Source organism: Mus caroli, chromosome 15 (genome assembly GCF_900094665.2).
Source record: "Mus caroli chromosome 15, CAROLI_EIJ_v1.1, whole genome shotgun sequence".
NCBI classification, from domain to species: Eukaryota; Metazoa; Chordata; class Mammalia; order Rodentia; family Muridae; genus Mus; species Mus caroli.
Window position 1 is genome coordinate 6,637,277 of NC_034584.1, and position 27,825 is coordinate 6,665,101.

Here is a 27,825-nt window from a genome sequence, read left to right on the forward strand (position 1 = left end):
ACAACACTATCATGTAAATATTCCTTACTGATAAGGGCCAGTCTCCCTCAGCATTTGTCAGTCACTAGGCTCAGGGAGCCAGCTACCTGGCATTTCTTTACTGCCTCTGTAAAGAGAAGTTTTCTCTTTGATTATGAGTAGACACGCAACTGCCTTGATGCTTGTTTTAGCACAGCGGAAGAGGATAACTACCAGGGAAGCTCGCCAATCACAAGGAAATCTGTGTGTTTATCTCGTACCGCAGTGTTGTCAGTTAGGTTTCATTTCAAAGTCAGGATTGTTCAAGCCAAAGTAGAATTGGTGTTAAATGCTGTCTTTAAAGAAGGAATATGTTAGAGAAAATTGCTTGACACTCATTAGTGTGAAGCATGAGGGCAGCACTCCATTGTTGTGACTCAGTCTAAAAATTTCATCATCTCTACTAGTTTGCCAGGGCGGCCATAGAGAAGCCTAGCCAACTGGGGGATCTCAATGGCAGAAAGATATTGCAGGTGGGAGGCCAGGAAACAGAAATCAAGGTGATCAAGGTAGCAAGAGTGGCTGTCTTCTGAAGTCAGTGAGGAAGAATCTGTTCCTTGTCTTTCTCTTCACTACTAATGGGAATCTCTTGTACTCCTTGGCTCATAGAAAGAACACCCTTGCTTCTTTTTTAATGTTGACATGCTCTCTCTCTCTCGCTCTCTCTCTCTCTCTCTCTCTCTCTCGCTCTCTCTCTCTCTCTCTCTCTCTGTGAGGGGAGNTCTCTCTCTCTCTCTCTCTCTCTCTCTCTCTCTGTGAGGGGAGATGCATCTTTGTCAGTATGAACCCATATGTCTAGACCGAGCCATCCCATTTTAATAAGTTAGACTGAAGCAAAGCCCATTATAATGGGCTCCTCTCAGCTGCGTCCCTCTGCGATGACCTTATTTCCAAATAAGATCCAATTCTGAGATGTCAAGTGTTCTTATGTTTCAACATAAGAATTTGTTGTACATAAACAGATACAATTCAGTCCAAATACCACCTAATAGGATTTCAAAATTAAATAAATTATCTTCTATTTAAAAAAAAAAATAAAACCTTGAAGATCCTCCAGTTTCTGAGTTCTTCTTCTGTTTCTTTCTGAAGAGACCTGAAGTTATTCTCATACAGAGTTTTCACTTGTTTGGATGGTTACCCTAAGATATTTTATATTATTTGTGAATATTATGAATGGTGTTGTTTCCCTAATTTCTTTTTCAGCCTGTTTATCCTTTGCGTAGAGGAAAGCTACTGATTGGTTTCAGTTAATTTTATATCCAGCCACTTTGCTGAAGTTATTTATCAGCTGGAGAAGCTCTCTGGTTGAATTTCTGGGGTCGTTTATGTATACTATCATATCATCTCCAAATAGTGATACCTTGACTTCTTCTTTGCCAATTTGTATCCACTTGATCTCCTTTTGTTGTCTTATTGTTCTAGCTAGAACTTTGAGTACTATATTGAATAGATAGGAAGAGAGTGAGCAGCCTTGTCTTGTCCCTAGTTTTAGTGGGATTGCTTCAAGTATCTGTCCATTTAATTTGATATTGGCTATTGGTTTGCTGTGTATTGCTTTTATTATATTTAAGTATGAGCCTTTAATACCTGATCTCTCCACCACTTTTAACATAAAAGGGTGTTGTATTTTATCAAATGCCTTTTCACCATCTAATAAGATGACGATGTGTTTTTTTTTTTTCTTTCAGTTCATTTATATAGTGGATTGTATTAATGGATTTTCATATATTGAAGCAACCTTCCATGCCTGGGATGAAGCCTACTTGGTCATGGTGAATGTGGTTGATCGTTTTGATCTGTTCTTGGATTTGGTTTGTAAGAATTTTATTGAGTATTTTTGCCTCAGTGTTCATAGGGAAATTATTCTGAAGTTCTCTTTTTTTGTTGGGTCTTTGTATAGTTTAGGTATTAGAGTAATTTTGGCTTCTTAAGATGAATTAGGCAGTATTCTTAATGTTTCTATTTTATGGAATAGTTGAGGAGTGCTGGTATTAGCTCTCCTTTGAAGGTCTGATAGAATTCTGCACTAAAATCATCTGGCCCTGGGCTCTTTTGTTGGGGTGGGGGGATTTTTAATTACTTCTATTTACTTAGGGGATATGGGCCTCTTTAGATAATTTACCTGTTCTTGATTTAACTTTGGTTCATGCTCCTAATTTTGTTGATTCTTTTATCTCTTTGTTTCTATTTGGTTGACTCAGCCCTGAGTTTGACCATTTCCTGTCATCTACTCCTTTGGGGTGTGTTTGCTTCTGTTTTTTTTTTTTTTTTGTTGTTGTTGTTGTTGTTGTTCTAGGAATTTCAGGTGTACTGTTATGTTGCTAGAGGAGAATCTGTCCAATTTCTTTACCAGGGCACTTAGTTTTCTTCAGCACTGCTTTCATTGTGTCCCATAAGTTTGGGTATGCTGTGTCATCATTTTCATGGAATTCCAGGAAATCTTTAATATCTTTCTTTATTTCTTCCCTGACCAAGTTATCATTGAGTAGAGAGTTGTTCAGTTTCCAGATGTATGTGGGTTTTCTGTTGGTTTTATTGTTACTAAAGTCTATCCTTAGTCTGTGGTGATCTGATGGGATGCATGGGATTATTTCAATCTTCTTATAAAGGTTGAGGTTTGTTTTGTGACTAATTATATGGCCAATTTTGAAGAGGGTTCCATGAGGTGCTGAGAAGAAGTTATATTCTTTTGTTTTTGAGTGAAATGTTCTGTATATATCTGTTAAATCCATTTGGTTCATAACCTCTATTAATTTCATTGTGTCTCTGTTTAGTTTCTGTTTCAGTGACCTGTCCATTAGTGAGAGTGGAGTGTTGAAGTCTCCCACTATTATTGTGAAGGGTTCAATGTATGTTTTGAGCTTTAGTAAAGTTTCTTTTATGAATGTGGGTGCCAGGATAGGAGAGTATGATGAGATACAACTGACTTTCAGTTGTCACTGAGAGTTTGTAGTTTGGGTGAGGTAGGGCAAAATCTATGAAGTGAAAGCATTATGTCTTCCTGAAGCACCCAGAGAATGAGTTTCTCAACATTTGAGCCTTGTCCCTATGGGCCTGGATAGGACCGCCATAGTGAGTCTTAGAATGTCACTTCAATGTGTCCTGGATGGGATGAACACATGCTGCCTAGGGGAGTAGCTGACATGCATCAAAGTGTTTACTCAACCCAGATCACATCAGAATCAACCCTTGTAAAAATAAATAATGTATGTTGATTTTTTTTGTGTGGATGGTTAAACAAATCTGGTGGGGCAAAATGAGTTCTAGGAATAAGGGATATCAGAGGGCAAAGCTGCTGAAGAAAGCAAGAGCTGCACCTGGACAATTTTGAGGCATAGTCCCTGGCAGCTGTGAGTGGCTGTTCTAGGGGACTGCAGTGCCAAGAGAAGAATACTTGCCTGCCAAAGAGGGAAGCTGAATCAAGGGGTCAAAGTCAAGCTGAGCTGAATTCTAGGGAAACATAGAAGAGCAATCATCCAGAGAGGGGCTCTGATAGAGCTCCCTAGCCACTGTGTGCTCTTTTCAGAAGTCTGGACTCCCTGACCTCCAAGGCCTCCTCAAGGTATGGAGTTCTCTTCCTCTTGAATACTTCTATCTCCTTTCACTGATGCTCAGGGAGACTTGTGACTTGAGCTGGAAAATATTGCTCTGGGAGGAAAGAATGCCCTGATTCTGTTGTCCTAAAGCAGTATGACCTAGGAAAAGTAGCTAAACTTTTCTGGACTTGATGTCTTTCTTTGTTTTCTGAGATGCTTGGAGTTCTGGAAATCATGGGCTCTTCTGGGTGAAATGGTTCTTAGAAACCTAGTCCAGCTTTGTGGCTGAAGAAACTAATGCTGAATTGAGAGATTTAGTTATTGTCATGAAACTAATCTATTAAAGGCAGGGGACATAAAACTTGAAGATCTTCATTCTCACCAAGAACCAATTCCACAAAGGCCCTTGGTGTCAGAAGCCTACATTTGTTCCTCCTGAGAATTCTCTGAAGTACAGAGAATTCTACCTGCTTCAGAATTCTACCTGCTTCAGACTTGTGCAAACTGGTTTCCCCAATGGCTTCCTGCTGTTGAATAAAAAGTCAGAACCTTACATGTCAGACACATTTCCTGCCACCTCCATTTACCCTCCTGCAGTTGCCTCTTTCTAACTGGCTTCAAGCTGAGTAGAAGTAAGGATCTGATTGTTGTAAGTGGGCAGGTTCATCAGAGGGTACAGATAGACAAGCAAAAAGACTTATTCCAAGCAATATCCAGTTTCCCAAAGGAAACTCCTATCCAATGGATGAAAGATATTATTATGTAAGGATTGTTTTATGATTTGATATGAATTTAAATGATCCATTGTGAAATAGAATGCAGGGATATGGCAGCAGCACAGGTTGGATGGGAGCTCACTGGATGTTCTGCAGTGATTGGATTCTCCTGGATCAACACCCTCCTCCTCCTGCCCTCCCTGTCTTATCTTTGGCTTAGAGAGCCAGGTGCATCCAAGTACAGGATTCCTGATCAGCATCAGCACCTCTCAAAATCTAAGAGAAAAGTTGCCTCCTCTGGGTAAACTGAAGCCTTAGCAGGGTATTGATGCCTCCTCTGAGTGACTATGTTACACCTTCCAAAGTGATTTGACTTTTATGTCCCAGTTAGATGGTTTGATGTCAGCAGCATATTGTAGCTTACTTTGAGGATAAGTTAAGTTATTGGTCCCCATTTTTTTTTGAAATAAGGTCTCTCACTGAACCTGGACCAATTTGCCAAGACTACCTAATCAAGTCACAAGCAGTCTCCTGTTTCCACATCCCCAGCCCTAGGATCAAAGGCATGTGCTACTAACCTGGGTTTATAGATGGATGCTGCAGATGTAGAACTCAGGTCCTTTTGCTTAGCGCAGCAGACACATTACAGATAAAGCTGCCTCCCCAGCGCTCATTTTGTTCATTCAAATATCATCCAAATTTATCTGTGATGGTATAAATGAGTGAGTTGCCATTCCCCTTCTCACACTAAGCCTTTGAAATCCAGGATGAATTTCATACTAACAGTGTGCCCTTCAATAATGCAGATATAGTTCAGATGGAGTCTGCTGCCATCCAGGATAACACATTTGTGCAGGAATATGTGCTTTGAGCCCTATGGTGTCTAAGGTGTATCTTTCAACCCAGATCTTTGATGTGTCAGAGAGCAGTGACATGGTTGGAGTCACGCATTCTGTTTCAGGGATTCTGAGCAGAAATGAGCCAGGAAATTGTGACAGTTCCTTGGCTAACCATTCCTCCCCAGAAGCATCAATGTTCCAGTCTCAGGCAGCTTTCCAGACTGCCCTAGTCCCTTGACATGCCTCCAATGCTAGTTCCCAGCAGTAAGCATGTAAGACACCTGCCTTCTCTTGGTAGAGTTCCAGTGTTAATTATTAACAAACAAATCCACGGTGCACCGCAGCAAGATGTTACTGTAAGGCTACCAAGTTTCCTAGAACATGTCCAAAAGGACTTTGTTCCCACTGGGTTCCTAGTCTGAGTCCAGACCAGTGTATACACAAACAATGGGGGTGGTATTTTTATTAGAAGAACTTCAAGCTACCAATCCTGGAGAACACATTTGGAAGCTTTCTCTAGGAAAATGTCTGTCCCTATTTGACCCTCAACCAGACAGGTATCTGGGAAGAAGAAAATCACACTACCTAAGAGGAAACTGCAGTAGCCATCCATCACCTCTGACATATTTATAGATAAATTCACCCAGTGTATGCAGCAACTGTAATGGAGAATAAGCTTTCAGGAGATTTGATTTACTAATGACAGAGACACAAACGAGTGGCATTCACACACCCTGGATATTAGAGTGGAGGGGATGTGGGGACTTTGTCCCATTCCAGAATATGCATGAGGCCTCTGAAGTACAGACAAGGATGGAGCCCAGAGTGTAAAATTCACTTCTGTAAAGACTCTCTAGGAGTTCCTTCAAATTTTGTTTATGTGAAACAAAGCTTTTCCCAATGATGTAATGTGACTTTGGCCTAAGTCACATCAAAGTACTGACATCTTAAACTAGGGGTTCAGCTACTATCTGTATGGCCCTGGCACACTCAACAGCTACTCCATTTCCACAAGTGCAGAGCCCTGTGACTCACTGGGGATGGGGATGAGGGGTTTTGCCCTACTAGGAAGATTGAATAAGCACAGTCAAGGTGCTTAGACATCTATTACAGCAGCACCATAAGTTCTGCCTTTGTTCAGGTAGCATCATGGCCTGAAGACAGTGAGGTCCAGGTAGGGTCATTCTTCCAGGCAGAGACAATATCCAGGTATCTATGTAATGATTTGGGTACCAGGATCTTGCCAAATCTGACCATCCTAGTCCACCCAGACTGTTGGTATGGTTTTATCTTCTAACTTAAAACAAATGCTCTTTTGGAGGAAAAACTTTTAATTAGATGATAATCTGATGATTATCAGGACTTCAATGTCATCACCAGCACTAAAAGACCAAAGTCTTATGAGCAAGGGCATACAAACATACATGTCTTAGAACTTAGTCCATATATTCAGATGGCCAGATGTTATATAGATGTTAACACTCTTGGCTTACTTGTTTATTACAAATACTTCCTACGGAATTCAGGTCATTTGGAGACTGCCATCTTTCAGTTCAGAAAAATTATTTTGAAAATCCTTCAGTTCAGAAGAAATTGAGGTTCTTCAAAACCCGTTTCTTGCTGTTTGCAGCCACTAATTATTCCATAATCCTGAGGTTGCAACACTGTTCAGTAATGGGCTGTGAACCTAAAGTAAAGTTATCATATGCTAATATGAATGTCTATGGCCAATCCCAGGCCAACTAATTCACTTATTCCCTGTGGCTTTTCCTCCAATAACAATGCAAGAGGAGTAGGGAACACACCTGCATCCTGAAGACCCTGTTTGCTATGGCCTGGAGCTCCTTGGACCTGGTGAAATTAAATGAAAGCAATATTATGATATCCTCTAGAGGGAGACCTGGGTCTGAAATCAGGATGCTCTCTGGTCATAGGAGGCATGGTGTGGGCTTGTAAGCTTGAGTAGAGAACATGAAGCTTAAGACCAGGGCCTTTTATTAAAAGCCTTTTATTGGTGATGTACCTCTAACAAGGTACATTTGGCAACTAAAAGTGTGTCCAGGGAAAAGCTGCTAAGAATCAGACTGAGGAGCCTAGAAACTCTGAGGAGAAGTTAGGGTGCTTCCTCCAGAGAAACTGGATGCCTATCTATTGTTTGAAAGCCAGTCCTATAGAACAGGTCTTCTTTGTTCCAAATAATAAAAATAGGAGCTAGGTCAAGGAAACTGTTGCAAGTTATTCTTTTACTTCTACATGCATTGTGCATGCTGTCTCGCACACGCACACACACACACACACACACACACACACACACACACACATATATATATATATATATATATATATATATACATATACATGCACACACATGCATATACATACAAATGTGTATGTGCATGCACATGTACAAACAAATGAATAAATAAGTAAGCAAATAATTGTAAAGAAAATAATTGAAGTCAGAGCAGTGAAGTGAATGAAGATTCCAAGACGGAGACCCTGGGTCCTTTAAGCTGCCTGCTCTCTAAGGTGATGCTTTTCTTGGCATATGATAGAGAACAGGGGTACCAGCCATGGAATTGATGGGGCACTAAAGAGCCTGTTAGAGAGATGCTAAGAGGCTCATTTGTGGATTTTAAGTGGATGAACAAACAAAGTGGGTTTATGGTTTTGGTGTTCTTCGAACTGTGATTTTCTACTTAGGCCATTCCACATATTAAAAATAAAACTAAAATAAAATCAGGCTCCATGGCTTTACCCCATCCCATCTTAGCATGTCTATTATTGTTGTCCTTGCTCCATTCACATTTAGCCAGGCATGTTGGTGAGCCTTTAGGGGTACAACTTCTGAAATTACTAGCAAACACAATCTCACAGCAAACTCCCTGATCCTCTGCCTCTGACAATCTTTCTGCCTCTCTTCCACAATGATCCCTGAGCCTTGGGTATAGGAGTTGTTTTGTAGATTGGGACTGGGATCTTCCATACATTTGGATTGGTTGTGGTTTGCTGGGAGGGTCTCAGGGGCGAGCACTATACTTCTCTGTGAGTGTAAGGACTGTAGTTAGGAACTATGCCAGTTTAGCAAAGTGCTGCTTGTAGTTTCTCCTCCATGATGTCACTGGCCCTTCCTAGTTGGCTGGGTTCCCAATACCAGGCGTGATTTTCCTCTTGTCAAGTGGGTCTTAGGTTCAATTAGAGAACTGTTGGTTACCACCAAGATATGTGTGCCAGTACTACTGAACAAACCCTTTGTATTACCATGCCATATTGGTTATAATGATAACCATATATGTTATATGTGTGTAATATACATGCAATATATATGTTATTTATGTGTATTATATATAAATCACATATATGTGATATGTATCACATATATGTATGTGTGAGTGTGTGTATGTGTGTGTGTGTTCCAGTTCATCGGTGTCATAGACCTACTGGCTGCTTCTCTCCTTTGGAAGCTTGCATGGTGCATTCTCTAACCATGAAATCTAATCCTCAAGGAACAGGCTTTCAGGTCAATTCCAGTTTGGGAGCCTTTGTCACTGCATCTGAACTACTTGGTATCTTCAGCATTAAGAACAGAATGCTAGGAAGGTGTGTTGTAAGTAGTTTGTGTTTTTTTGTTTTGTTTTGTTTTATTGCTAAGCCAATAGGTCACAATAAGCAGAATAGTGATGTGGCTAAGAACATGGGCTGTGGAGGCTAAGGCCATAAGGTTCAAACGCCAAGTCTTCTCTTATTGGAGTCTGAGAATGTGGGGCAGTTACATAATTCACTTACGACTTTGCTTTGGTGTGGAGATAGGAATGATAATGTTTGCCCCTGCTGTTATCACTAGGTTTTAATCAGTTAGCGTACCCACAACTGTTTTTGACTCACAATGAACACTCAGTACATGCTGGAAATGATTCTCATAGAAGGAACAGCACCTTTTATTTCTTAAGCCAATGTGAGAACTTAAAAGGCCCCAGCTTGCAAATACAGAGATTATGTGTCTTTTCATTGTGTTCCAATGAAAGGAAAATTAAATGCAGATACATTTTTATTATAATTAGGATGAAGTTCAAAAGTGATAAGCCCTGTTGGTCTAGGGAATGACTACCCCTACGACTTAAAGGAAAATGAAATCAAGATTTTTTGGCCATGAAGCTCAGAGAGCAAGATTTCTGGAATTCCTAGCATTCTATATGGCTCTATGACTTATTCCCCAAGAGAGGCAAACATTAAGGCCCTGTGCAGAGGTGCTGCCACCCCAGTGTTCACAGTGAAGTAGTAATAGCTGATGGACAACCTCATTAGCCCTCCCCTAAACCTTTCTGTCTCATCATGAGTCACACCTATGTGACCACGGGAAACAGGAGAGAAAAAGATACAATGGGGACCAAGTGTCTCTCCTTAAGTACTTCTTATTGATATTGAGGTTAGGGGGTCTCCGAGCCATTTATTCTTCCTCTGGTTCTTTGGACCACTTGGGCATTGGACTCTACACCCCTGGCAGCTAATGAAAGGAAAGATCTAGAATGTCCTTCTTAAAGCACATTCTGTGGCTCTTGGGAGCCTTCCTGTTCCTATATGGAATGACTTAGACCAATGGGAGGACAGCAGCAGACTCCTGCAGTCAGTCAAAGTGGTTTCCACTCCTAGGAGAAACACACCAGTTTGTTTCTGTGTGAAATACAGAAATATGACAGTTTTGTTGCAATGCTAAGCAAACCATTGTGTGGCAGAACAAGCTCCTTTTTCACGTCAGAGGTCGACACACTGGCCCCACAGACAACACCAACTGTTCTCTTTGGAAACAGAATGGTGGCAAGAATGAGCATTTATGTGGACGTCATCATTCTGGACCATCCCTAAGATCAACATTATTTTAGAATGCTGACAATGATATGTTTTGTGGGCATGCTCCAGGGGAGGATTCAACACATGGAAAATACATGCTAATCATCCACACATAACTGAGGGAATTATAAAGAGTGGATGATGCCCTGAGGGAATGTGTATTATTTACAGAGATATCTCCATGCCTAGACCCAATGCATCAGATCTGTGGGAAATCAGCAAAACCTTCTCTGGTCTGAGTATTACTACTGTTGACAGCGTGTGCAAGCATGGGTGTTCACTAACAATTCACCAGTTTATGCAAAAGCTAGCAACTGCAGCTTCCTCCCTGCACACCTGTACTACCTGAGATAGCTCAACCTTCTTTGGAGACTAGCTAACCAACCCCCTGTCGTCTTGTAGATAACAAAAACCCTTACATTTCAGACTGCCTCAGTAACTGATCCCCTCCATGCAAAGAAGCATAGCCCACCCAAACCCAGCTACATGTGTCTGTGTCTGTCCATTCTTCATTCCCTCACTGCTCAGTCAGGTCACCTCCAAGCTGCACATGGAACACAGAACATCCCCATCACCTTGGGCTCAAGCGTCTGGCATATGCTTTCAATCTTCAAGTTTTGAGTGGAAAGAAAATGTAGGCTGGAATCTACAAATGTGAGCTGGAAGCCATTCCTCGTGATAGCCCTCACTCTTTCTTGCCTTTTTCTTTTCTGTGTTTCTTTCTTCATTTATTGCTTATGACACTAGCAACTCAACCTATTGGAATAAAAATGTGTGCTGCCCAGAACATTGTCTAACTTACTTCTCAAAGAAAGGGACTATTTCTGTTGATAGTAAGACTTGGCTTGTAGGGGCCAGTTAACCCTGGCCCCAGTTTGTCTTGATCAACATCTCTAAGGTGTTCTATATTTGATCTAGCACCTACAGAAAGAGTAGCTATGCTCAGAAAAAAAAATTATCTCTACAAAAGATTCACTTGTATGAAATATTTCATACACTAATCTAGCTGAATCAGTCTCTTTCTGGTAGAAAATACAGTATCCAAATATATAGGGAGTAATTATGATAGGTAAACCTGATATAGAAGACCTCAGATCATGTGTGACCAGATAAGGCTAGCAATTGTCTGAAGACTTCAAACTACCCCTTAGAACTACTGAAAGGATGCCTGAAGAAAACATCTAGAAACAAGTTTTGTGTGGACCAAATAAGGGGCAACAGAGAATTTTTACACACGGGGAGTCTAATGTGACTGCCCCAGTCATTTCTCCTAAATCTTTTTGTGCTAGAAAGACCTTTGGTCTGGATCCATTCATCATTTTAAAAAGACTTACAGGATTGAAATGATTTTAGCCTCTTCTTTCTTCCTTCTTTACAGAAATGAGTTCTAAGATGAGAAGACTTGGGTGGTTAAGTCTGATGCTGTTAAATATATCAGGGGTTGAGAAGGGCTTAGAAGTGTAACATTCAGCCGGGCATAGTGGTGCACACCTTTAAACCCAGCACTCTGGAGGCAGAGGCAGGCAGATTTCTGAGTTCGAGGCCAGCCTGGTCTACAAAGTGAGTTCTAGGACAGCCAGGGCTATACAGAGAAACCCTGTCTTGAAAAATCAAAAACAAAAACAAAAACAAACAAAAAAAAGGTGTAACATTCTGATTGACAGCATGTCCCTTGAAATGTTTCTGAGCTTTACTATGCATTAAATAACTTGAAATGAATGCAAGCATGCACAGTGCTTCTTTCTGTCTTACTGAATTTAAGGATGCCAAACAATTCTCTCATTTTTCCTTTGCTGGAAGGTGTGGCTCACCATTCTATTAGACAAAATTGTAGCAGACCTCTAATACTTAATTAGTACAAAACAATGCTACAATTATTGGGCATGACTTTGACACGTTTTGGCTACTAATGCGATTACTCCTGGTCAAATAGATTGGCGATGGAGTTTCAATGCAAACTTTGTCAACGAGGCTAGCCCACTACTAGATATCCAACCACATAGACCGGTAATGGCTGAACAGATCTTCATTCCTACAAAACCTCAAAAATTATCCATTTTGTGACTTAAGTATATGTTGTTCATTACTTTTGTACAAGCTTGTTCTCTCTCTCTCTCTCTCTCTCTCTCTCTCTCTCTCTCTCTCTCTCNTCTCTCTCTCTCTCTCTCTCGCGCGCGCGCGCGTGTGTGTGTGTGTGTGTGTGTGTGTGTGTGTGTGTGTTTGTGTGTGTTTTAATGGCTTACGAATCCACATAGGATTCTTGTATATATTCATTTTGGTTATTTATTCCCCCTTAATTAATCCCCTTTCATCTCCATGTCTCTCCATACCCTGCTAGACCTAACCCTCTTCTTTGCTATATTGTCTTACCCACTGTCCTTCTTTTACATATTTATTTCAATCCTGTGGACCTTTTTCTCATTACCTAGGCTTTATCCATATTTACTTCTACTTAGAGACACGTGTTTAACAGTGAAAGGATAAGATTGACATCTGAAAAAGGGTGTGGGGATATGGCATGTTTATTTTTCTAAGTCTAATTTCTTGAGTTCTTTGTATATATTGGACATTAGCCCTCTATCAGATTTAGGATTGGTAAAGATCTTTTCCCAATCTATTGGTTGTCATTTTGTCCTATGACAGTGTCTTTCGCCTTACAGAAGCTTTGCAATTTTATGAGGTCCTGTTTGTCAATTATTGATCTTAGAGCATAAGGCATTTATGTGCATGTGTTTGTGTGTATGTGTTTGGAAGCAATGCTTTTCCCATTTCTTGGAGACTTTTTTTTTTTTTTTTGGAGAGCAGTTGCATAGATGTTCATCAATAGATGAATAGAAAATGTGGTGCATACCTACAGTAGGATTTATTCAACAATAAAGATACGCAAGATTACAAATTTTATAGGAAAATTGATGGAACATCTCTCTCTGTCTCTGTCTCTGTCTCATGTCTCCCTGGTGGTAGGCATGTAAAATGCAGTAGCCACTTCAGAAAACAGTCTGACAGACATCACTCAAGAGCCTCAAACAAAAGGTTGTCATGTGAGCAAGGGAGTCCACTATTGTCTATATATTTCTCTACGTTGGTAACAGATATATTATGTAAAAGTGTTTGTAGCAGTACTATAACACTATGCATAGGTAAAAAACAGCTCACTATCTATCAACAAATATGGAAACAAAATATGCTAAGTAATATGATGGAATAGTACTCAACTGCAGAAAAGAATGAAGTAGATGACATAGTGATGCAGTGTAGAACACAGATAAGGATCAACAGTTTTTTGTGAGGCTAAAAGTCACTTATTTGTTGTCTATAGGATAGAACCTGAATAGGTAAATCCAAAGAGAGAAATGCTAGAGTAGTGTTTCCAGGGTCAGAGAGAAGACAAAACTGAGTGGAGATGGATTATCTGTCTTCTGCTGCTGCTCCTTCCATGTCTGGCTGACTACATATGTTTTCATAATGGATGAGAAGCTGATGATGAATAATTAAAAAAAAAATACTGACCTTTACATTTTAAAAGGGTAACTGTTATATGAGTAGTCTCAATTTTAAAGGAAAAAAAGCAATGTTTAAAAGTGGGCCAATGTTGGAAGTAAACTGAGAAGTTAAGAGCAGATTCACAAATAAGCACTGGAACCGGGCCTTGATTTGGGGGAATATTAAGAATGTAACTAGAAGACGTTGTAAGAAAAGTTTGGATGAGTCAGAAAATAGGGAAACAGGCTAGAGAGATGGCTCAGTGGTTAAGAGCACTGATTGCTCTTCCAGAGGTCCTGAGTTCAAGGTCCCAGCAACCACATGGTTGCTCACAACCATCTGTAATGAGATTTGATGCCCTCTTCTGGTGTGTCTGAAAAGAGTGACAGTGTACTTGCATAAAATAAGTAAATAAATCTTAAAAAAAAAAGAAAGAAAAAGAAAATAGGGAGACAATTGTGTTAGCAAAGTACTGTAGAGACTAGATTAAGGTTCATTAAAACACAGGCCAATAAAGATGGGGCCACATGTATGTGTTTAGGACACATATACTATAATACGTGAAATATATTAAAAAGTTCAGACTTCTTCAGGCTCCTGCAAAACATATTGTGAATGCTTTAACCCTCATTGTCTGATCTTAACCCATTCCTAGTCATCTCCCTTTTCTTTCCAACTAGTTTGCATCTTACTTCCACGTGTGTGCATGTGCAGCTCGTATATAGGCTGCCACAACTGATTCCTTTTTTGTTCCCTTTTTCCAATTTTTATTAGGTATTTTCTTCATTTACATTTCAAATGCTATCCCAAAAGTCCCCTATACCCTCCCTCCACCCTGCTCCCCTACCCATCCACTCCCACTTCTTGGCCCTGGTGTTCCCCTGTACTGGGGCATATAAAGTTTGCAAGACCAAGGGGCCTCTCTTTCCAGTGATGGCCAACTAGGCCATCTTCTGCTACTTTTGCAGCTAGTACTTGGATGGGAGGCCACAACTGATTCTTAAAGACCGTACGTAGCACCAAATATTAGAACAACTGTCTTCACTTAGTAGCATTTCTGAGGGTTTAAGTCCCTTCTTTCATTTGGATTCTCAGTTTCCATGTGCAATGAATTTTTTTACAGGTGAGCAAGAAAAGTGTGGAAGGAAGCCTAAGAAAGGCCGCAATGAGACTTTAAAAATGATGACAGTTTTAGAACGCATCTTCTCTTTCAGACTTGGAAAATTAACTTTTATTACTGCCCTATGCAAACTAAATTTAAAATAAGCTTTGGATTATGCCCCGTGCATATGAGCTGACGTTATGACATTGATTGACAACGTCAGATCTACCCTCAACTCTCTGAGAGTATGATTCAATCATACCTGGGATCAGAAAAGAAGTCTTTTCCAGACTAGACAAGTCACTAGAGCTCTGGTGATACTCAGGGTAGATTTCTTCCCCATAACTTCCTAGCTAAAGCTGAAAGATACAGACAAATGACCCATCCTAGGAGAATTTACAAGGGCAGTGGTAAGCAGGTAGGTTTCAGAACAGGTCATGAAACAATTCTGCAGCAGGAGTCAAGGAGTCCCAAAGAAGTGGCTTATATGGGGCAGCAAGGAGAGACTCAAAAAAAAAAAAAAAGGAGGAAAAAAACCCTATGTAGGGGTTCAGCAGTGAAGAGCACTGACTGCTCTTCCAGAGNTCCTGAGTTCAATTCCCAGCAACCACATGGTGGCTCACAACCATCTGTAATGAGATCTGATGCCCTCTTCTGGTGTGTCTGAAGACAGCTACAGTATACTCATATATATAAATCTTAAAAAAAAAAAAGTCCTATGTAAAAGGCATAATGGTAGATGTTGCAAGAAAGCAGTATGTGTATTGGTATCTGGCAGGAGGCTCAGGAATGTTCACATCACAGTCATTAGGAAAGGAAAGCAAGGGACCCCTTATTGTAGGATATATGGACAATTTAATCATGGGTTTTTCCCCCAATAATAAAATTTTCAGCAGGAAAAAAAATAACAGTAAACCAGAGCTACCTGTAACATAAGGATGAAAGATTTCAAAATCCTTTACAGAATGCACAGCAACAGCTTCTTTTTGTTTGTGAAAGCATCATCAGTCCCCATGGTTTGCAGCCAGATGTAACAAGCCCTTTTGAAGAGCTAAGAGGGCAGAAAGTTTCTGTTGCCAAATATATAAGAGAAGCAGGAAGCACTGTCATCCTTGCAGGAGACCCTGCAGGTCTGTGCAGTTCATTGCCCAATGCTTCCCTTAAATAAAGAGCCACAGACTTCAGCAGTGTGTTCCCCCCTGAGGGATTCTGCAAGAGTGTTTGCCCTCCAGCACTGGGCTGTGCTGAAAGAGTTTAGTTTCCCAGGGAACAAGATCTGGGAAGAGGAAAGGCAAGGCAAGCAGCATCCTATGCCCAAACCAGTAACTCAGTTTTCTCAGCCTGCCAATCACATTGGAGCTTCCAGACCATCAGTAGCTCTCATACAAAAAGAAGAAGAAGAAGAAGAAGAAGAAGAAGAAGAAGAAGAAGAAGAAGAAGAAGAAGAAGAAGAAGAAGAAGAAGAAGAAGAAGAAGCACTCTCTCGAGATGTTGGGTTTTGTCAGCCAGCCCTCTGAGGACATCCCTGGAAAATAAGAGCTTGATAAGTCGTCTCACAGACGGGATATGGAAGGAGAAGCCAGGGATGGAGGGAGAAGAGAAAAAGGAAAACGGTGATGAAGCAGGGGATGTAGGACATACAAAGGCAAAGGATGGCAGTAAGATGCGTTCTTCTAACCAGACACATTTCTCAAAGCTAACATTTCCAGAAATGTCTTAAAGAAAGAAAAACAAATACAGACCCAAAAGCTTGTTTTTAAACTAAGGAGCATACATGAAGCCATCTTCTTATCCACATGGTAAAAATGACAAAAAGAAAAAAAAAGCTAAAATGAATTTATGTTTTTACAGAATCATTTTCAGAACCAGAACTCATTTTGCCTTAAATAAAAACATTAACACACTCCTCAAAACCAAAAAGTGTCATCTATTACCCTAGAATTGAAAGTAAGACCCAACTGGGAAAAAAAAAAGACCCCAAGTCTCCAGTCCCCATCACGACAGTGAGACCCAGAGGAAAGGGAACACCTGTTGCCACCCTTTTGAAGGGACAGAGGTGACCCATAGGGAGGGTGCTCTAAAGGAGACAGGACAATTCAAGGATTTGGATAAATTATCAAACTGACAGTGGTGAACAACTGTCAGGTTCTAGGACCAGTTTAATCCTGACTGGGCAGAGGATAGGGGCCATCCACACAACCCCTGGAGGGAGCGTTCTATAGAACCAGCTGCCTTGGTCAGCTTAGGGAAACCAGCAGGAAGGCAGCAGGAGGAGGGATATAACCCAGGCTCACCTCTCCCAACCCCTACACAGGGTTTCTTCCTGCCAAGGCTCTCTACACCTTTAGTTTACAGTTGAAATCAGAAGGCAGTAGAACTCTGGTACAGACCATATAATTCAGAACAGGAAACAGGAAACAGGAAATGTGGAAGAAGGAGGGGCTAAAGGAGAGCACAAACATTGGCCACCGCAGCCCGGCCCCAGTTGGGACTGCAGACTTGGGTAGATGGATGGTTGCCACATCCTGCTCTGAGCCTTTAGAGTGACTATGAGATAGAGCGCCTCTGTGGAGATCCACAGAGCAGGCACACAGGCTGAAATCATGAGGTTTGTATTTTACCGCCTTGCCGGTTTGCAAGTCTTGAAAGCTCACTCCTCTAAGCTGATGGCAGCCCTCATGCAAAGCAATCTGATTGCTGTGTCTGGGATTCAACATACACACACACACACACACACACACACACACACACACACACAGGTGCACATGCACACACACAAAGACAGAACTATTTGCTTGCAACATTGTCATAGCTTAGTGAACAGTATAGCATTGTTCTGGCTCAAGAAGCCCTGGTTCTTCAAAGCTCCTACTTACATGAAATTATTTGCATCACAAACAAAAATTGTTTTGTATTTTTTAGATAACGAAGGATCGTTTAAATATATAAATTAAGGGCTATTTAGAAAAAATGGGTGTCTTTGTGAGACTGGCTTAATTCACTTACCATGATCATAATCAGTTATGGTCATTTTAGATACAAATCATGTGTGTTCTAATGACGTGAGAGTACAGTGAACTGTCTAGGGAAACTAACAGGAGTGGAGTAGGGACAGGAGAGGAAGAGAAACGATGGGTGATGGGCGCATATGCTCAAAACCATGATGCACAGGGGCTGGAGAGATGGCTCGGCAGTTAAGAGCACTGACTGCTCTTCCAGAGGTCCTGAGTTCAATTCCCAGCAACCACATGGTGGCCCACAACCATCTGTAATGGGATCTGATGGCCTCTTGTGGTGTGTCTGAAGACAGTGACAGTGTACTCACATATATAAAATAAATACATCTTTTTAAAAAATCATTATATACTTGCATGGAAATGACCCTATGTAACCGAGTTTCATTTAGTTGTTTTTCAATTGTTAGAGAAAGACTAAATTTTCTCTAAGATAGCCATATGAAGACAGTTGATCACTCTATGTCCCAGAAGCCCAGCTGGAACTTAGCATTTTGAGCAAAGCATAAATTTGATGAAATACCTCCTATCCAAGGCGGCAAGCATCCATTTGCCTCACATTTCTACATCTGCCCCTATGGCTTCCTTAGCTCCTTCCTCCCAAACTCTCCAGTTACCTGGCCCGTAGGGGTGGCAGCAAAATCTCCTTCCTGACAGCTTCCTTGGCCAGGTGCTTCTGTGTACAGTCAGTGTCCAGGCTGCCAGCTGTTCAAGTGTTTGGGCATATGCACACACAGGAACAACTTGGGCAACACCCTTTGCCTTGTTTCGGGGATGTTCTTCTTGCAGACCCTTGCCCAGACATAGGGAGTGCCTGTGAAGTGCTCCAGAATAAATCCGAATGTCCCCCTGAAGCCAGACACCGTGATCTTCATGTTAATGTGTAAGTAGAGTAGTGATCATTTATTTATTCTTTGATTCCCTTTTGCAGAGTTTTTATTGCCCTGTCTGAGATATTGGAGTTTTCTGCTACAGTAAATTTAGCAGGATTTCTCCAGGGTGACTTTAGCGCCAGTGAAGGACTTATTGTGCCTCTTCAAGTGGTTCTATCACTCTGCTTGTGCTAGGGGTAAAATGAGGTGCCAAGTGGACTCAGGACAAGCAGACACAAGCAAGCTAGGAAACCTGGCACTCGATCTCCTCTGCGGTGCTTAGGCAAGCCTTCTCGGCTACTGAATTTTGAACTTTCACAAGAACAGATCGGCTGTTTGTTCAATGGTTTATTACTCCTGCCACAATAACGCATGGCATGAGGTTAGCACGTCCTGTTTATTTCTTTGTGTATATGGATGTGTGTTTGTGGGTGTACATGAATGGGTGGTATGTGTACACACGTGTGCATGGAGAGACATGTCCAGGGCTATTTAAATCTTCTGCCCTTTTCCTTCACTTCCCTCCTGATCCTTCTTAAGAACAAGCATTGCTTCACCTTTTCACTTAAATTTCTCCTCTAGAAAAAAGCTGTCATCATTCAACTCAACATGTTTTCCACTGAAACTTCTTCCATATTAATTTTTAGGTTTTCATGTTCTGGTTTTATTCGTAATTATTGGCCCCTATTTTCAAATTAATAGAGTCCAATGTCATATCTCTGTCTATGCATCTATCGTGCATCCCTTCTGTCCATCCACACCTCTCCTCCAGACTGTTTCTTCCTGTGCTTATTCGCTTAGTGAAAGTACATTGCCAGGCTAGAAAGGTGGTTTGTTGGCTAACAGTGTTCTCTGCACAAGCCTGGGAACCCAAGCTTGGTTCCTCGTATCCAAGAAAGGAGAAAAACAACTCTGAAAGTTGTCCTCTAACTTTTTCATGTGCACCCACACCCACAAATACACACCACACACACATACACAAAATAATAATAATAATAATAATAATAATAATAATAATATAATTTAAAATATATCGACTGACTTACAAACATTTGTATTTTTTTCCCTGATGACATTTGTGATGTTAACTCCTAATTTGATTCTAATTTAGTTGTAAGCATATTCTATTTTGACTCTTTGAAGTTTTTTGAAATTCAGTATCTAGCTGTGGTGGTGAGCTTTCCACACCAACTTATCATAATCAAAATTCACCTGGAAAGAAAATCTCAGTTGGAAAAATTATTTGGATCAGAGTGATCTGTGGTCAGGTCCACGAGAAAATGTCTTGGTTGCTAATCAGTGTTGGGGGACTCACTGTGAGTAGCACCATTCACTCATCAGGGGACAGTGAGCTGTCTAAGGCGGCAAGCCAGCAGGCCGCATGGCTATTGGCTCATGTCTGCTTGTGACTGTAGACATTATGCGACGAGCTGCCGTGAGAGTCTGCTTCCGTTTCTCCTCAGTGACAGACAGCAACCTGGAATTGTAAGAGAATAAACTCTTTCCTCCCATAAGCTGCTGCTTCTTGGATGTTTTCTTGCTGCAACAGAAATTAAACCAAGGCATCAGCTTATATTCTGCCTGAGTGCGTCTCCCAGGGGCACAGAAGTGCCGGCTGTTGTACTCTGCACATTTCAATGCAGAATCAGTCAGGTTATGGTGTCCTTCCTAATTTTTTAGTAAATATGGTTTATTTTTTTCATCTTTTATTAACTTTTATTAATTATTCCATTCATTTACATCTCAAATGGTATCCCCCTTCCTGGTTACCCTTCCACACCCCTCCCCAATCCCACCCACCCTCTGTTTATTTCAATTAATTAAACCAGTACAGAAAAAGTCCACTGAAAAATCCATGTCCTGGGCCCAAAAATACAAATAAAATCAAAAGGAGTAGAGTCCTGCTGCCCACATTTCTTCGTGAGTAGTTACAACTTCCCTGGGATTTTTTATACCAGGGTTTGTTTCCTCCTGGTTTCTCCTCAGTGACGTCATCCTGGGGTTAGTGGTTACTGTCACTGTCTCTATCCTCAACTTGACTCCAGAGCTAATATTCTTCCTCTTTGGGTCCAGACTCTCAGAGTTTAAGAGTAGCTTCAAGCTGAGAAAAGGTCAATTTTCTCCAAAAAAGCTTCCATCTCCCACTGAAAATGGCCATCTCAGAGTGAAGTATACTTATACTGAAATTTCAGGGCCAATTGGATGGTCATCAGAAAGCTTGGACTGGTTGATGTCTTTATCAGCACAAACGTGAAAATGCACAGTCCTCCAAAGGGCGGCCTCTCTGTGCTCATCCGAAAGTGATGGAAGGAAAGCAATACGAAAGGGGCTGAACTCTGGTCACCAGAAGTCAGAAACCATGCAAACAACCAATAATGAATAGTGAATTCTAGAATTCAAATTAGCGGATGTTTTAAAGAGACAAGCTTTCAATTTTCATTTTAAACATGAGCAAAACCTGTGTTTTAAAAGAAAAGAAAAGATTTAGAGAAGAGAAAAAAGAAAAAGAATATCTGACATATTGCATGGCCCACCACTGTCCCAATGTGCTCCTGATAAACTGGAATCACATCTTTTCTCCATCCCCATAATTCTCTAACTCTCCAGGAGAGGCCTGAGTTAACTCTCTGAAATTCCGTATCTTAGGCACTGGATCTTCATGATTATGAGGATGCGCTGTCTTTATCACTTTGAAGTGAAGACAACTGCTGTCCTGATCAGTGACTTTGAATTTAACTTATTCTTTTTCCGCCCTGCTCCCTAAGGCCTTTGGTGGACAGTTTTGTTCCTTGTTTCTTGGGCTTCATCTTCCTAAGAGTTTTGTTTGCATGTCTATTCAGATGCTAAAATATTGTGTTAACATCCATGGTGTGTATTTTCATGTTTGTCCTTTCCGTTTGGGCAGTTTGGTGTTTGGGAATTATAGGTACTTTGACACTATTAAATTAGATGAATGTACAGTTGTATCCTTATGATGAATAAACCTTTTATAATTACTAAAACTCATGGTTTATAAATAACAAAACTCCCTGCATCTTTTGTCTTTATCTGATATTAGGTGTAGCTGTACCAGCTTTCTTTTTGCTAATGTTTTGATGGTGTTATCTTTTTGTATTGCTTTATTTTCAGTCTCCTACTTTCTTTTGGATTATTTAATCCACTTACAGCTAATGTACTTACTGGATTTTAAATTTTACATCTCCCTCTCACAATTTCTTTTACTTCTATAACTTATATTCTTTTATATTCTTCTTGACTTTTTAAAAATGTTAATCAATGCCAATGTTTTACTATTCTCTTTGTTCTATTTACTGTCCCGTTAATACTGTCTACTGTGATTCTCCAAGTCATTACCCAAGGATTATATGTTCTTCCTTTGACCTGCTACAGTTTACTTTAAGTTAGTCTTTCTTTTACTTTGTAGCCACCCTGGGAATTCCTCCTGGGAATGATGTTATGCTAGGGTACAAGCTACCATTGAGTCACCTCCCTACCCTGTTAATTTATAATGAATAATGTAACTAACTAGCTTGCAACAGCTTAATGTCATTGCAAATATTTCTCAGCTTTCCATTATTATTATTACATACTTTCATATATATGTATATACAAATATGCATATATACATATATATATATGTTACAAGATTATTAAAGTTACAAGATACTGTTGTATTAAATGATCAATGAATGTTAAAATTTACCAAATATTTACTCTGGGTTTTTTTTTCTTATTTTATTTATGTAAGCAAATTGTAGCTGTGTTCAGACACACCTAAAGAGTACAGCAGATTTTATTACAGATGGCTGTGAGCCACCATGTGATTACTGGGAATTGAACTGAGGACCTCTGGCACAGCAGTCAGTGCTCTTAACCACTGAGCCACCTCTCCAGCCCTACTCTGATTATTTTTATTCCTTCTGGTGTTAGTATCATCCTTCTGTGATCATGCTTTTTACTTTTTTATTTTTCATTTAGAATCATGTTTTCTGAGTTTTGGTAATGGCACTCCACTGTGGGAATGTGGAATTTGGGTCATTGCCATATAAAACTCAGTCACTTTGGCAGCATGGATCAGTTGAATGGCCTCAAATCCCAGGACACTTACTTTACTATGTATCTGTCTCTGCTCCAACAATTGTCCAGAGATACTGACCAGTAAAAAAATCTCCCAAGACAAAAAAAGAAGAAAAAACCACTGAGGCTATTATCAAAATCACCTCACTTCATTCTTTTTTTCCTCCAGGATCCTGACTGCTCAGATCAAATAGACCATTTAAAGAGCTAGAAATGAGATAGATAGATAGATAGATAGATAGATGATAATAGGTAGATAGATGATAGTTATAGATAGATAAAAAATTGATATTTGATAGATAAATAAATAGATAAAAGATAGGTAGGTAGGTAGGTAGGTAGATAGATAGATAGATAGATAGATAGATAGATAGATGATAGGTAGATAGATAGATAGATAGATAGATAGATAGATAGATAGATAGAAGTAGTTGGTGGTAGCAGTGATGATAAGAAGACAAAAAAGCAACTTTATGTTGCCTTACAAGTAGAATTTGTCTTCCCATATAAAACTATATACGACACTGAATCTATTATAAAGCATCCTTGAACATTATGTCATGTGGACAGATAATACTCTGTATACACAAAAGGCAATACATTTTTTATCATCTATTTAATGGTCAGTATTAGTAACCAAGTTTAATCACAACCTTCTAGATGATATTACTGAGATGCCAATGACTGCTTTCAATATATAAGCCTGAATTATGAATGCTCTATAATGCAGCCATTACTTTTTTCAATTTTTAATATTTTTATTGTATATTTTCTTTATTTATATTTCAAATGTTTTCCCCTTTCCAGGTTTCCCCTTTGGAAACTCCCTATCCTACCCTCCCTCCCCCGGCCTCTATGAGGGTGCTCCTCCACCCACCTACCCACATACTTATTCCCACCTTCCCATCCAGGCATTCCCTTTCACTGGGGCATGGAACACTCTCAGGCCCAAGAAGGGCCTCTGCCACATATGCGACTGGAGCCATGGGTCTCTCCATGTGTACTCTTTGGTTAGTGGTCCAGTCCTAGGGAGCTCCAGGGGATCTGGCCAGTTGACCCTGCTGCCCCCCCCCACCCCAATGGGGTTGCAGACTCCCCTCAGCTCCTTCAGTCCCTTCTCCAACTCCTCCATCTGAGACACCACACTCAGTCCAATTATTGGCTGCTGCGAGCATCTGCCTCTATATTTGTCAGGGTCTGGCAGAGCCTCTCAGGAGACATCCATATCAGGATCCTATCAGCAAGCACTTCTTGGCTTCTGCAATAGTGACTGGGTTTGGTGGCTGCACATGGGATGGAGCCCCAGGTGGGGCAGTCTCTGGATAGCAATCTCTGCTCCACCCTTTGTCTCCAAATTTCCTCCCGTAATTTGTTCTCCCTTCTAAGAAGCACTGGAGCATCCACACTTTGATTTTCCTTCTTCTTGGGCTTCATATGGTCTGTTCATTTTACCTTGGGTATTCCAAACTTTTGGGCTAACATCCACTTATCAATGAGTACACACTGTGTGTGTTCTTTTCTGACTGAGTTACATTACTCAGGATGATATTTTCAAATTCCATCCATTTGCCTGGGAATTTCATGAAGTTATTGTTTTTAATAGCTAGATAGTATTCTATTGTATAAATGTACCATATTTTCTGTATCCATTACTTTTATGTATCACAACTTGGATTTTTTACAGGTTTAATTTAAGGATCTTTAAAAATAAGATGGGGTTAAGAGTGCAAGCCTATAATCACAGGTATCTGGGAAGCTGAAGCTAGAGAGATGGAAGTTCAAGATTCCCTGGGATACATAATTAGCTCAAGGTCAGCCAGAGCAACTGACTGATAGCTTATCTCATATAAAAAGTTAAAAAGAGGTGTGGACATGTATATCTGTGATTGAATGCTTCATATCCTAGGTGCAATTTCCAGTACTGAGAAAGAGAAAGAAAGAAAGAAAGAAAGAAAGAAAGAAAGAAAGAAAGAAAGAAAGAAAGAAAGAAAGAGACAGAGAGAGAGAGAAGAAGGAGGAGGAGGAAGAGGAGGAGGGAGGAGGAAGGAGGAAGGAGGGAAGGAGGGAGGGAAGGTGTCTAAATCTATGTCTTATGTCTGCACATATGACATACTAAAGCTTTATCTAATATTTTTCTTCAAGATTACAACAAGAACATTGAACACTAATACAGGGAACATCTGCAGTGATGTGATTTGAGGAAAATGAACCCAAAGGCTCACTTATCCAGGCACTTTGAATCACTTTCTTAACTCTGGCCACTTAATGAATGTGGGGAAAAGGAAAGAAGTTGAGAAAATTTGAGATAAGACTGTTGGAAAGCAATAGGTTCTATAGTTATTGTCATGAATTATTTTCCCCAAGAGTTTCTTTTATGGATATTGTCCTCATATAACCCAGGCTCATCACACAGGGCAGTTTATCCAAAGCAGAGCTAACTGTTGTTTGGAAATTTTGCAAATATTGTAAAGTCTTGAGAAGCCTAAAACACATACAGAACAATGTGGAATTAATTTCTGTGAGGCAGGACCATAAAGCCTTGAACAACAATTCATATTTATTTAGAGAAACTAGGCTAGGGCAAAGCAAACAAACAAAAGAATTGACTGAGGGAGGTCCCATCCTAGTGTCCCAACGTGTATTTTGTTCCACCTCCTACCTCAGCCTTGGTAAACAGAGCTCTAAATTTCTATTTACAATGATTACATAAATATTATATGGTGACATTTCTGACTGTGAACCACCATACACTCAAGTATGTAAAGAAAGTGTACACACAGGAATCAATGTGTTCCAAGAAGATGCTTGAATAATTGTCTAACAGAATTTATCCCAGGAGACAGACTATGTCAAGTTATAGCACGATAGTTAGAGTATCTGCATTGTACAATAGCACAGGAGAGAGCAATGTTACTACACCCCAAGTTTTTCTTTTATGGTAATAATCATTTGTTCTTTAACATTTAAATCACTTATGAGTTGTAGATTCAAAGCACACATTGTGATTTCTCTTCTGTGCTCATTTTGTCTCCTCTGTTGTTATTATGTTTACATTAAAAACTTTCAAGACAAAATAGTTATGTTCTACATACTCTCTAGTCCTTAGCTTCCATAACTTTTGCCATAAGAATTAGTCTTTTCTGCCCATACTGTAGTTATACCAACATGTGACTTTGAGTGCCATAACTGAACTTGAGGCATACTATATTTTCAAAGGGCATTATACATTTTTCAGCACAGGGTATTAGCCCATCAGGATACAGTGAATGAAAAAGTCTTTAAAAACTTGCTACAGGTTTGAGTTGCAATGTATGCTTTGAATCTACAACTCATAAAGAATTTAAATGCTAAAGAACAAATTATTATTATCATAAAAGAAAAACTTTTGGAGTGAAGTAATGTTGCTCTCTCCTGTGCTATCGTACAATGCAGAGAACTTGTAAGAAAGTGAGCCACTTGGTAGTTCAAGAAGGATGTTAGAGAGAATCTTAATTATATAGCTATGTGAGGCCAGAAGTGTGTAATTAGTATATTATTCCATATGTGCTCTTGAGCTTTAAATTTCAAGAACTGTATGTTGGAATGATTTTGCAGATGCAAGTTGATGGTGGAAGGAAGGAAGGAAGGAAGGAAGGAAGGAAGGAAGGAAGGAAGGAAGGAAGGAAGGAAGGAAGGAAGGAAGGAAGGAAGGAAGGAAGGAAGGAAGGAAGGAAGGAAGGAAGGAAGGGAGGGAGGAAGGAAGGGAGGGAGGAAGAAAGGAAGATGTGAGGGCTGAGACTTACTAGAAGTTGATAGTAGAAATTGGGCTCTAAGAGTTTAAATTTATTACAGGTTCTTCCTCCTAGCCTCATGCTCTTAGAAATAAGACTCAGATTCAAAATATATTTTCATATACTTTGGCCATGTGGCTAGGCTCTTCTCTGACTAAAATCATAACTTAAAACCAACCCATTGATTTTCATCTAACATACTGCCACATTCCCAGTTACCTGTGCTATGTGCCTGTCTCCTCACATCTTCCTGGGTGGAACTCCCATTTCCTGCCTAAGCCATAGGCCATAGGCCTTTTAATTGACAGGTGATGCACCCATACAGTAAACAAGATAGTCTCTCTACAGCTAAGTTTTGACATTGTTTCCTATTGTAGAAATTATTAGGAGCTAATTTCTGAAAAGTTTTAAAAAGTTATGTAGACTGTCCATTAACTAACGTTTCAGAAAATTGTACACAGAGAACTCTTATTTCCCTTTGCCTAGTAAATTACCTCTCTACATTAGAGCATTAAACCAAATATGTGTGTCATTGATAATCATTATATTTTTTCCGCTCTTTACATCCATTCCATTAGAAAATTTTATGGCTTTTTGCCTCCATTTTCACCAGTCTTACTGCCTCTAATCCTAATACTTTTTTGAATGGAGAGCTGTTAGATCTTTCAGGCAGTTCAAATATCCAGAAATGAGACCAAAGTGGACTATAAGATGATTTCCAGAAGTTAGATAGAAACCGGGATTCCTTAGAAATTTGTAAAACCAGTTCCTATTTACCAAAAGGATTCACTTCCCTTGTCCCTGGCAGAATGGACATAGAGCTCCACCGACATGTACCTGTGGTTGCATTTCAAAGCCCATGCCATCCTCCAGGCTCCTTCAGCCGCTACTGAAATATACTTGTTACACATTTCAAAGGCTACACTAGCCTCCCCAGACATCCATCCTCCTTATACCCATTTGTTCTCTTTACAACATGAAGGATTTTCCCCTTACCCTGGCTATTCTCCCTATACTCTCCCTCTATCTCCTGCTCTCCTCTTTACTCTCTCACTCTATGGGCTATTCTACATTCTCTCATAGATTCACTGGCCATGTCCAGTCTGCTTTGATTCTCTCTACTCTCTCTGATTCACAATAAAAACCTTATCCCCACCTGTACCATGGAGATGACATTTCAATTGTTTCCTTACTATTCCCTTGCATACAGGAAGATCACCCCAAAATTTGGTGCCAATTCTTCTAATAGTAAGCAATCCATAAATATTCAATTAATGCATATATAAACAAATGGACTTCTCCAAATTAATAAAACTTAAAATATAACAAGTTAAGAAGGCATGTAACTTGAGGAGCTGTAAAGAATTCAGATAGGAGGATTTTGAGACTGCTGGTGAGTGGAACACAGCTTCTGCTCCAGTCCAATCACGCGGGACCTGAGACTGCTTTGGTTGGGGAGGCAGAAATCCGGCCTACATAGGGCCACAAGCCTCTTCCGGTCAGAAAAGCACCGGGGTAGCTAGGGCGCAGGACCGGCTGACACCCGCCAG

General features: G+C 40.2%; 1 protein-coding gene across 2 annotated transcripts in view; it reads left to right on the forward strand.

The window, feature by feature from the left end:
• Positions 1-27,825, forward strand: part of Prlr (prolactin receptor) — a 171,249-nt gene that overhangs the window by 41,648 nt on the left and 101,776 nt on the right. The window contains exon 1 of one of the 2 annotated variants that reach the window (XM_021182970.2): positions 2,892-3,580. The exons of the other annotated variant lie outside the window; for it this stretch is intronic. The gene's annotated coding sequence lies outside the window, so the exon portion shown is untranslated. Of the gene's footprint in view, positions 1-2,891; positions 3,581-27,825 lie in introns of those variants that run through there. 2 annotated transcript variants of the gene reach the window in all.